This window comes from Alligator sinensis, unplaced genomic scaffold (genome assembly GCF_000455745.1).
Source record: "Alligator sinensis unplaced genomic scaffold, ASM45574v1 scaffold1371_1, whole genome shotgun sequence".
NCBI classification, from domain to species: domain Eukaryota; kingdom Metazoa; phylum Chordata; order Crocodylia; family Alligatoridae; genus Alligator; species Alligator sinensis.
In genome coordinates, this window is record NW_005842601.1 from 245,908 (window position 1) to 257,159 (window position 11,252).

Consider the following 11,252-nt stretch of genomic DNA (forward strand, 5'->3'; position numbering starts at 1 on the left):
CCCCCTCCCCCCCTTGTTCTCGACAGCCCTGCTGGACCCCCCCCCCCCCATTACTTCCAGATGACTCAAAGCACGGGCAACTAGTGCCTCCAGAATCTGGGGGGGCACCAGTCGTCGATCACTGACCAGGGGTGGGTCCCTCAGTGGCTGATCACCAACCTTGGAAGCGCTGGTGGCAAAACTGGAAGTGCTGCCGGCGCTTCTCTCCATGCCACCAATGCTTCTCTCAGCCGGTGCCAATCTCAAGGGGGGCACCGGCCAGCGCTTAACTCAGCGCCCCCACTCCCCAGCCAGTGAGGGCCTATCTCAGGGGGTATGTGCCCCCCACCCCCCATGTTCCTCCTACACGTTGCCTATGACTCAGAGAAGCTGTACATTCTGTAAGCTGCACCTCTTGCCAGTTTGGTTACATGGAGAGGAGCGATGCAAAGGCAATGCTGTGTATAGACTCCTGAATTCCCCAGCTCAGAATTAGCCCATCCACCAGTCAGGGCAGCCCTATCTTTCCATTTCTTTCAGGTCAAATAGATTTGGTGCTTTTGCTTTGCTCATGCAAACCAGGGAACCAAGGACTTATTTCACAACTGAAGCCTGGCAACAAGCAAACAGAACAACCAGCTGCAGAAATGGGGAGGGACAGTGAGAGAGAAAGCTGCTCTCTGTTTAAAGCTCCCAAGAGCTTCTTAAAATCAGTGAGTAAAGGAATGAGCTTAAGGAATCTCCAGGATGCTTCTGCTACTACAGAGCTCTGGGTGCAGCTGTATGCAAGCTGCCTTTGTTTCAGGATAAACCCTTCCTTTCAGTCCACTAAATTACCTTAGCCATGCATAAGCACAGAAGGAAAATAGACAGAGAGGGGACAGATTAATGGACTGGCCTTTAACCTTAAACCCATTCTAACTCACTGGGGAAATGTATTTCTCCATCAGCAAAAACTGGAAAACACAGGCAAAAATCATTTGCTTCTAAAGACAATTATGACAAGACACCTAATGTGTCCACGGGGATAAGGAAAGTGAACCACCACCTACTGCCCTTTGCTAGAAGCTTGCCAGCAGCTGAGTGGAGCTGCAGTGCTAGCCTGCACTGGGGACTTGTTGTCCTCCCTGTCCCTGGCAAATGGCAGTCTTCTGGAGAACAACTGCTACAGGGCAAAGCAATAGTCAAGGAGAAACCAGCATGAAGACAAGAGCTCCAGGTTCCTTCTTATCTGTGGCAACGGTCTGTCTCCTGGCTGACACACTGAAGACTGAACCAGGGCCCTTTTTAGTGTGGTCACACAGCATGATCACTGTAGAATAAACTGCCTTTAGAGTAAAAATAGAGTCAATTGACAAAGCACAACTTTACTACAGAACAAGCATCCCTTCTATGGGACAACATGACCCTGCCAAACAATCGTAATAACTTTACCCTGGGATAACTCTCTACATCAAGGGTTGGCAACCTACAGCCTGTGGGTTCACAGAGCTGTGGCTTCAGCAATATTCAGTGGCAGGGGACTCTCCCTGCACCAGACCACAGTCGAACGGCCAGGGCACCAGGGGGTGGGGCTGTTATGCCACGCTGCAGTTGGGCACAGGGGAGAAGCAGTACCAGGTCCCAGCGCTCACCTCCCTCCAACCTGAGCTGAGTTATTCTGCTCTTCTGCTGGTAAATATTGATGACCCTGTACTACAAAGTAGGGTTGTGTCTGCCCTCAATCAAATTTCATGTTGGGGTAGCCATTTGCTCAGTGGAAACAGGTTACTGTTGGCTCTCATACCACCTAGTGGCAACATGATCTAACTTACTGCATGGGAGAGGTGGTTGTGTGTCTATTTTCTTTCTCTGGAGTAAATTTACTACAGAGTAAAATCTGGGTAAAATACTCCATAGGACTCAGTGGTGTGTCCACACCTTAAGTTGGGTCTCTAGAGCAAGGGCTATACAGTACCTGAACCAATTGGTTTTGGGCCTTACCTGGCCCTTGGCCAAGTAACTTCAGTCTCCTTTGTGCCCTTTGGATGTCTTTTCACTGCCTTTTCATCTCTCTATCTGTCTGTCTAACTGTCTTGTCTTTCTCCTTTCTTTGCCAATGCCTTTCTATTTTAGGAATATATATACATGTCCCCTTTACTAAACTATCCACATGTCTGTGTTTATCTTTACAACTTCCCGTGAGGCAGGGTAGTGTAATTAGCCTCATTTTATGGGGGCAGGGGAGTAAATCTGAGTGCCAGGTCAGTCTGAAACAGAGAAGGAAATTGAACCTTAGTTACCCAAGTCCCAGGCTAACACTCTAACTTCCAAACTAACTTTCTTTCTGCATTGGGACTAATTCTCAGAAGGTGTAAAACAGCACAGCTCCATTGATTTAGCCCGTTGTTCATAGCCTCTATCATTCAATTCCATGGGGTAAATTTGTGTAGAATGAATGCAGCTAACAGGGAAAAGACAATTATCTGTGGACAGGCAATACAAAGTCTTTCCTGGTCTGAAGCATCTAGGAAATTCTGTGCAAGGGAAGAGAGGAAAAAATAGTAGGTCTGAGGGACAGAAAAAGACATAAAGCTTCAAAATTCACACAGAGTTGGGTACATGGCCTAAAGCCATCTAATTCAGAGGAATTCCCTAATGAGCTGGCTCACCCTTCTGAAATGCACACCCATTCATGGGAAAAGCCCAGCTTCTCAGAGCCTCCCTTGGGACTCTTATGAATGTATGGCGTCTCCCAACTGTGAAGATAAAGAGGTAAGAGGAAAAATGCTCCAACTGGTGGGGCTTGGCATCTCTTATTGGCAAAGACCACCAGACTTTCATTCCGTCTTGTCTCAAGAAGACAGGAATACTCCCCTATCTTCAAGAGTGATTGTAGCCAGACATCTGCCCCAAGCAAGACTCAGTGCACGTATTCATCTGCTTCATTCCCTGGCCAAGATGGCCGTCAGCATCTCTTTATTCACTAACCTCCTCCAGAGCCAGAGAACTTAAAGAGTTCTCCATAGGGAACTGTCTCTAAGATTTAACCCAGGAGGTACCAACATCTGCTCTACTTCCATTCATCTCAAAATTCAAATTTCAAAATTAGGGTGCGAACACTTCCCCAAGTGTTTCAACTGCTATCATTCTGGAGCTGTTTGATGATTATTCTTTGCCAGGCAGAAAGATGGCGCATGAATTTTCAATGCAAGGTAAAATTTCACTCGGGTGGAAAAAAAAAAAGGCAACAGCTTTTTAATTCTACCTAACAGTGGAGTCCCTGCAAGTCCTGCCACAACTACAACAGGCAGCTCTTGGTCCTCTTGGTGGAAATTCTCCTGCACTGATGGTCCAGTACCTGGATTTGGAGACCTCTGAAATATGCTGAAAGAGTTTTCATAGGCTTTTCTAGAGGTGGGAATAATAGCTTGAATGGCTAATGAAGAATTGGTGAAAAAAAAAGAGACTTGGAGGGAGACCATGTTGAGTTCTGAGTAGTTTGTTATCATGCCTCTTTCTATTCTGCCATCATTCCCATGCACCTGTGCACATGTAGACACAACCCTGCCTTATTATTTGAGATAGACTAAAAATAAATAAAAAAATACCAATAGTACCATACCGATCTGGCTTCTTTAAAGCGTGAGAAAAATCTAGTTAGCAATTCTGTTAGCCTTTGCCCTCTTTGAAGTCACCTATCTGCTGTAAGGCTCAAATATTGCAAAGCCAAAGTATCATCAGGTTGGCTAGGATGAATCAGCAATCAGGATAAAGCTAAAGTGTCTTGAGAAACGTTATCATAAGATTTCCAGCTGAGATCTAATAGATCCAGAATAGCACTCTAGTTTTTTAAGTGCTTCCCCACAGAAAACCTTTTGCAACTTGCCCAGCAGTCCTCTCAACCCCAGGAGCTCTGCTTTTGCGCTTGTTATAAAGACCCTAAATGTTTTCAGGTGACCTGCTAGCACTGATGGCATCTGCCTGAAGGCGACACTCTTGATTGTGGGGGAAGTGAGCAGAGAGAATTCACTGTAGATTGAAAACTGCAACAGAACAGCCTTAACTTTGGCATTGGACTGGATTCAACCTTCAGCATGAAAAGAAAGGCAATATACACAGTGGCTCATTGAGCCATCCATTCCCCTCTGCAAATATTTATGCTTTAAGCTTTCACACTTAAAGGCCTAATTGGAGTCTAGGTGAGCGGCACAGTAGAAGAGAGCCTAATAGAGACATTGCAGTGCTATTAGCACAGATGGTTGTCATATGTATGCAAATAAGGAGCAAATTGAATTTGGTGTCCCCTCTCACCAGCTGTCCTATCAGCGCTGGCTCCTGCAGCAAAAGACACTACCACTGCTCTGTTAATCTGTCACCGCAGACTAATTACAACTAACACATTAATCATCATTTGTTTCCTGGTACAAAGGAAGTATCTTGTTCTTTCAAGTACATTCTGTTTGCATGGGGTATTCTGGGCCTTTTTAAAAAAGAGAAAAAGGAAGGACACAGCTTCATTAGTAAAGGGAGCCGGGAGTGTGAGGTGGCCAGGGTGCTCCAAGGCCAGGGCTCACAGGCTGCCTTCTGGCAAGCCAGTCCTAATTCAAAGGAAACAAGAGTGAGCCCCAGCCGCCTGTCAGGGAACTCAGGACAGTCGCTTTGCTCTACAATCCTTCTTGGGATGCATGTTTCTCAAGCTGGCATAGTCCCAAACCAATGGTATCACTCCCCATTCAAGTTAGAAGCTTCCTAGGGGGTAGTTAGCATCAGTGCAACCCTTTAAATACCATCAAATGAAGCATCTCTAATGGGCGTAGTGGGATTCAGAGGCTCCCCTGAATATCATGTATGGCCTGCTGCTGCCCATGAAAGCCATGGGAAATCATCCATTGACATTAATGAGAACAGGATCAAGCCCTTCTTATAAAACTGAAACTTAGAACCACCTCACAGAAGGTCCCGAAATTCCTCATGAGAGCTGCTCAGAATGAAATGTTCGAATTTCCTGTGAAACGGAAAGTAGGCAAAGCTTTTTCATTATGCGACAAAAACAATCCAAACAATTCATTTAATCTTTTTCCATTTTCCTAATGTTGTTGACATCAACCTGTTCCTATGAAACGTTGATTCTGACTAAACTACATTTTCCAGTGGAAACCTATTCTATTGAAAATTCTTCACCTACATTTAGAGCACATTCTGTAGCATCCATAATTCAACTCCTAAATACCAGAAACACCCAAATGTTGTTTGACCAAAGAATTAGAATTCAGCCTTACTTCTGAAAGATATTAAGTACTGTGACATGGCCCATGACAAAAAACAAATGTAATGATGCTCTATCTTACCCAAATCATTTGTATCATCAAGACCTCCAGATGCACCAAGAAGCCCAATCTGGAAAAATTTCAAGTGAGAGAGGTCCATTGGGGCTGACACAGGAGGAGTGATAGCCTCATAAACATCATAATATGTGAGGGTTATTAGTACAGGTAGCTATTTTTAACCACCCTGATGCCAAGTATGGATCAGTATGTTGTAGTCCATACTGCCTTCCCTTATAGAGATGTACACTTTGGGAGGATGCAGGACTTTTGTGAAATCCTAACTACATGTTGCCTGGTATTGCAGCTGACACATATCACTTGACACAGTCCTTCAACTACTACAGAAGTCCAGGTGTGGGTTTACCCTGGGCTTGATCTGGGAGCCTAATGGAGATCTCAAAGAATCAGCCAATTATCTACATCCCTAAAAGAATTGCTCAGTTTGGTTTTTGGACAATGTAGTTGACTGTGGATGCAGCAGCAAAGACTGAGCAGCTTCGCATCTCATGCTGACATTTCACAGGCTCCTGGTACAGAAAGGTGAGGAGCAAGTCACACTGAGATGCCAGATTATGGTAAGCCATGACTGAGCACCATCCATTCAAAAGCCTCAACATTCACGAGACTGGCTTTAACATCCTGAGGGTGTGCAAGTGGCTGGGGGCAGGGGAACAGACAGCAGAAGGGGCAAGCACAGGCATGGGAGGGGTAAGGAAAGGGGAAACAAGGGCTGGGGTCTGGTGCTGACTGACTGCCTCCTCCCGCCCCCAACTGCTTTCCCTGCACAGTAAGAGAAAAATATTTAAGATGACCCCTCAGTAGCTAGATTCTATACACGGAAAATTATAGGCAATATATAATTTTCCATGTATAGAATCTAATTATTGGAGAGTCACCTTAAATTCAAAGTCACTTTGGATTTGGCTAAATTCGGTAAGTTTCTGTTTGTCTAATTAAGCTGAAGCATTGCATTTCAAGTCTAACCATACACTGCCTTCCTACGGTGTCATACTGCCTCTTGAGAGCTGTAGTTTTCAGTGCTGTGTATGTCATTTTGCCCGATGGACTGTAGTCATATGACTCTTATGATGTGTCCTAGGGTTAATCAGATGGGGCATCCCATGGTGCACCAGGGAAGGCTTAGTCTGGCTGGGGATCCAAGCCCATAGGGGAAAACGAGACACTTAGAACATCAAATCCTATCCGGCAGTCAATGCTGCAGGTCCGTGCAATTTGAGATTGAACTGATGTCAAGAGAAAAGGTTTAGTTTCACAATGTAACGGAGCCAGAGGTTCCTGTGACTTTAAGAAGGAGATTGCAGCAGAAATGTCCACAGGCAGCTGAACATGTGCTAGCCACAGGAGAGTAGGCAGCAAGGGACCTATAGACTGCAAGGGCTTACTGCATGGCCAGCTGCCTAGCAATAAGACAGTAGGGCAGAGCCTGGGGAAGGCAGCAAGGGAGCAACTGCAGTTTAGGTGCAGAAACAGCAGTAGGCTGCTTTGCAGCTGAGAGGACACACCTGTGGCTGGTCAGCACAACACCTGCCCAGAAAGGGAGGAGCCCAGGGCATAAAAACCGGAGAAGCGGGAGCGGGAGGCCATGTCAGACACTCCCAGGACTGAGAGAGGCAGTGAGTAGGGAAGGAGGCTTCTGCAGTAGCATGGTGGTCCAGAAGGGGCTTTGAGTCTTTTAGTTGGAAGTGGCTGCTTGAATTTGTGTTACATTTAAGTTTGGTACTAGAGGTCTCAAGTTGCAGCAAGGGAAGTTTTAAGTTAGCAGTTAGGAACAACTTTCTCATGGGGACGGTAGTAAAGCTCTGGAATGGGTTACCCAGGGAAGTTGTAAAATCTCCATCCTCAGAAGCTTTGAAGACCTGGTTAGATAAATCCTCAGCTTGGATGATCTAGTTGTTGATGGTCCTGCTTTGAGTCAGGGGTTGGACTAGATAATTTCCTGAGGCCCCTTACTACCTTAATTTTCCATGATTTCTATGATTGGGTGATGGCTGTAGGGGTGGTAAGAAAGTCATGCAGGGATGCCTGGGGGTCCTGCCAGGTTTTGAGCCTTGTCAAGGAAGAGAGAGACAGAGGCAGGCTGAGGCCAAGAGGGCCAGAGCCTTAGGCACAAGAGGGCAATGCAGGTGGTTGGAGGTCGACAGGAGGCTGAGACTGAAAGGCCAGGTCAGAGCAAGTGGGCTTAGGCTACAAGTCTACAGCTGGAGTAGCCTTAAGGCTAAGAGGGCCAGATCCTGTATAGGAAAGTAAATGGTGAAAGAGTGGCACCTGCAAGGCATAGACATGGCTGTGGGAGGCTGGAGGCCATGATTAATGCCTTTAAGGTGATTTAGTGTCTAAGGGCAAGGCTGGTGCCTGCCAGACATGAGAAGTAGAAAAAGAAGAGGACTGAGGCTCACTTCAGGGTCCTGGGGGCAACCTTCCTACAGGACAAGAATATCCATCAAGGCATGGCAAGTGAGATGAACGAGGGAGGATACCCTGAGGAGCCGAGGTGAAGCAGGGGTAGCTTGGCTGCGAGGGGCATCACAGCCACCCTCGGGGCCAGGGCCTGCTACACACAACTTGAAATATTTTGATTCAGGTCAACTGACCTGTAAGGAAGTATTTTGTGTGAATTTTCTTTGGGGAAAATGGGAAGCAATCATCAACACAATAAAAATATGATTGTGCACAAACTGCAATTCATGTTGAAAAATACTCTGTGTAAAATTCCTGGCCAGCTCTTCCCCATGCTCCTGTCCCAGCTCAGGGAGGCTGCAGTTCGATGAGGAGTCCCCTAAATATTAATATGCTAATTAGCCTGTAGCCCAGAACCCATAAGGTGCATTGGAAGTTGAGTCTCTTGTCATTCATTAAATGGGAGCGCTTGACATGACATGAGTTCATTGTGCCTCATACCACTGACTCATTACAACCCACAGAACTGCAACAGGCAGTCAACTGTAAAAGAAGAGTGATGATTGGTGAAGTTACCTCTGATGTCATCATGGCTCAGTTAGGAGTGACATGAGCTGTTGACCTAGCCCTGTCTATAATAAATCTAAGCATAACAGGTAGACAAACACCTAAAATGATGTAGCTTATTTATAACCTGATTTTTTCAAATAAACTCACTGGAATCTCATGCACAGGCTATATTTCCTACGTAAAAAGATTTTTACCATTGTGGATTTGTCTTCAGCCTGAAGAAGGGTTCATGTGCCTGAAAGCTTGCAAAGAAAGGGACCTTTTTTGCGATTTCTTAGTTGGTCTAATAAAAGGTATCATCTCTGAACCAAGAGTTTTAGAGTTCTGTATAACTATACATAGGAGCATTAATCTGCTATTGGGGAAAAAAAAAAGAATACGTTTTCAAATAATGTGAATTAATAATAACTTAATGGATTTACTAATCAATTCTTAGGAAATTTGTTTTGTACTAAAAGAGCAAACGCTATGATTGTGAGGAGAATATGCTACATTCTGTATTCATAGGAAAGGTGGAATTCCATCTGCAACTATAAACGCCACTATAACTGGGGAGCCAACACCTTCATAATAGTGTACATACATGTATTGTGCATATGATCAAGTTAGATTAACATGAAGGGGAAACTGCAGACCAATTTGGCAGGTTTAAACTTGTGCTTCCAACTGCCTGTCTGCCACCTGACAGCTCCTATATAGCACAGGACCACAGTAATACCTCTAGTGATCCTATTTCTTGCAGATGACTGATAATGAGATTACATATTAGCTCCTACACCCAAAGTAGGACAATTGGAACCACATCACTCACTTCATCCTTAATGAAAGAAATGATTGTCAGAGGCTGACATGCTTACATCTGTAAGGCTGAGCTATTTATCTATACGCGTTCCTAAGGCTAATAAAATACTGCCATGTCACACAAAATTCTTGGAACTGTAAATCAAAGGACAACATGTGTGGTGATTGGGATAACTTTGAATGGTCTGACTAAACTGAGATTTCTGATAGATTTCTTGCATGATAGGTCATGCATGAGGGGGATGTGCTTGTTCTTCCAAGAGAGGTAAACTCTGGCACCAAGATGTCTACTCCTTAAAAATTGCTTGCTTTTCACTTTCTGCAGGTCTGTCGCTGTTCATAGCGCAGAACCCCAGACTTCGTTCTGTTTGGCATGGGCTTGGCCAAGGCTGGCTGAAATTGGGAAGAGTTTTTCATAGGGGTCAACAATTTGTCTTTCATCACCAAATCCAAGTGCTACATTCAGTTGCACCTACCAACAGGCATCTGAGCCGATTTCATAATTCAACAGTAAACTGTTGCTGAAGTGCCTTTCAGCAACTTGACTCTTGTAAATATGTCACAAGTGAGAATTTCCTATCCTCTATGTACCTACTTGATTCCCCTGATCAGACTTACAGAAGATCAGATACCAAAATAAAACTATTCACCAAATAAGGTAGTTAGTGAGTAAATTTGTTGGGCTGTAATCCAACTCACACAACATCAGAAGAGTCCCTTGAGAATACCTTTCTTTCAGCAGTCCTCTAAATTCTGTTCCTAGCGCAGAATTTACTTAAGGACTAATGGAAATACTGCACTTACCCTTCTTATGCCAAATAGTGCACATAAGGTACTGTGCAAACACCAAACAGTGCAGTTTGCTATAGGGAGAAAGACACTGGGGGGCTGATTTTTAAAATGGTCTTCAATTTTATGTGACATGGCTGTGTTAACACTGTGGCTTAACACCGTCCCATTTTAAAATGGCATTTGAAATATAAACATGAAACACTGAAATATAAACATGAAACATGCCAACTACAGTGCAGGTGTTGCAAGCCTCAGTCCTGCCTTAAACGGACACTATCAACCTAATTATATCCCATTTCTGTAGAAAAATATTTTACCGTTACCAGAGGGACCTGAGATCACTATTGCTTAAAGAGATCAAAGAAAAACATTGTCTCAATTTTTCAGTTGGGCTTTGGGCAGCTCTCTCCCTAGAGCGGCTTCACTGCTGAACTATATTCAGTTTCCCATGGTATATGTGGGGGTCTTTCACATTTAAAAATAGAAAATTCAGCTGACAAAAAAAGTGCCAAAAATGAAAGGAGGAATCAGGAGCAGAGGTAGCACTGGCTACTGAGTTTTTAGCTCAGTTTTTGGTAGATTTCAAGTGACTAGCAGCCCTTCTACTTCTCAAGTGAAACAAGCAAGCTGCCTATTTTTTTCCCTTTGGTCCAGCCTTGCCAGTTACCAAGAGCTCTAACTAGCATATACTCAAGCTGCCTTTAAACCCACTGGATAATCTGGAGTCATTAATACAGAGGAAGGATTTTTTGAGTTTCATCCTCAGTAAACAATGTCTAATGACGAAGAAAGCTCAGGGTGCATCCCAGCAAGGTGAAATAGTTATAGAAATTCTGAATGCTATGCTTTACAGGAGATAATATTATTCCAACAGCCACCCTCGGTGTCCTGTCTTTGTCCTGAAAGTGGCCTTTGTAGTTAGTTTGCATTCCAGCTGAGAGATGAAGTCTCCCTTTACCACTTGAAACAGATTGGGATGCAAACACACGCACACGCACAAGTTGCCACCACTGGTGCCCATGCCCTGCTGTCTGGATAAACAAAAATCTATTTTGGATCAAAGTCGTCCTGCATCTATTTTGCATGCCTATTTGTAGGATAACAACACGTTAAGAAAAATGAGCTGTAAATTCAAGGCAGAGCCTTTTCAGTGATCCTCCAACAGTGTCTGGATGCTACCCAAGTCTCTGCTAATTGGCCCCATGAGATGCTCCATTTGCCACACCCTAATCAGTTTTCTTTCTAAGCCCAACTGGGAGAAACCCCCTAGATAGAAGGGTTGGGTTTTTTTGGTTTGTGTACACACAAAAATAACACAGCTTTGAATCTATGTGCTCTCTCCTCTGCCAGCCACATACAAATGAAGGGCCAAAAGCAACTCTG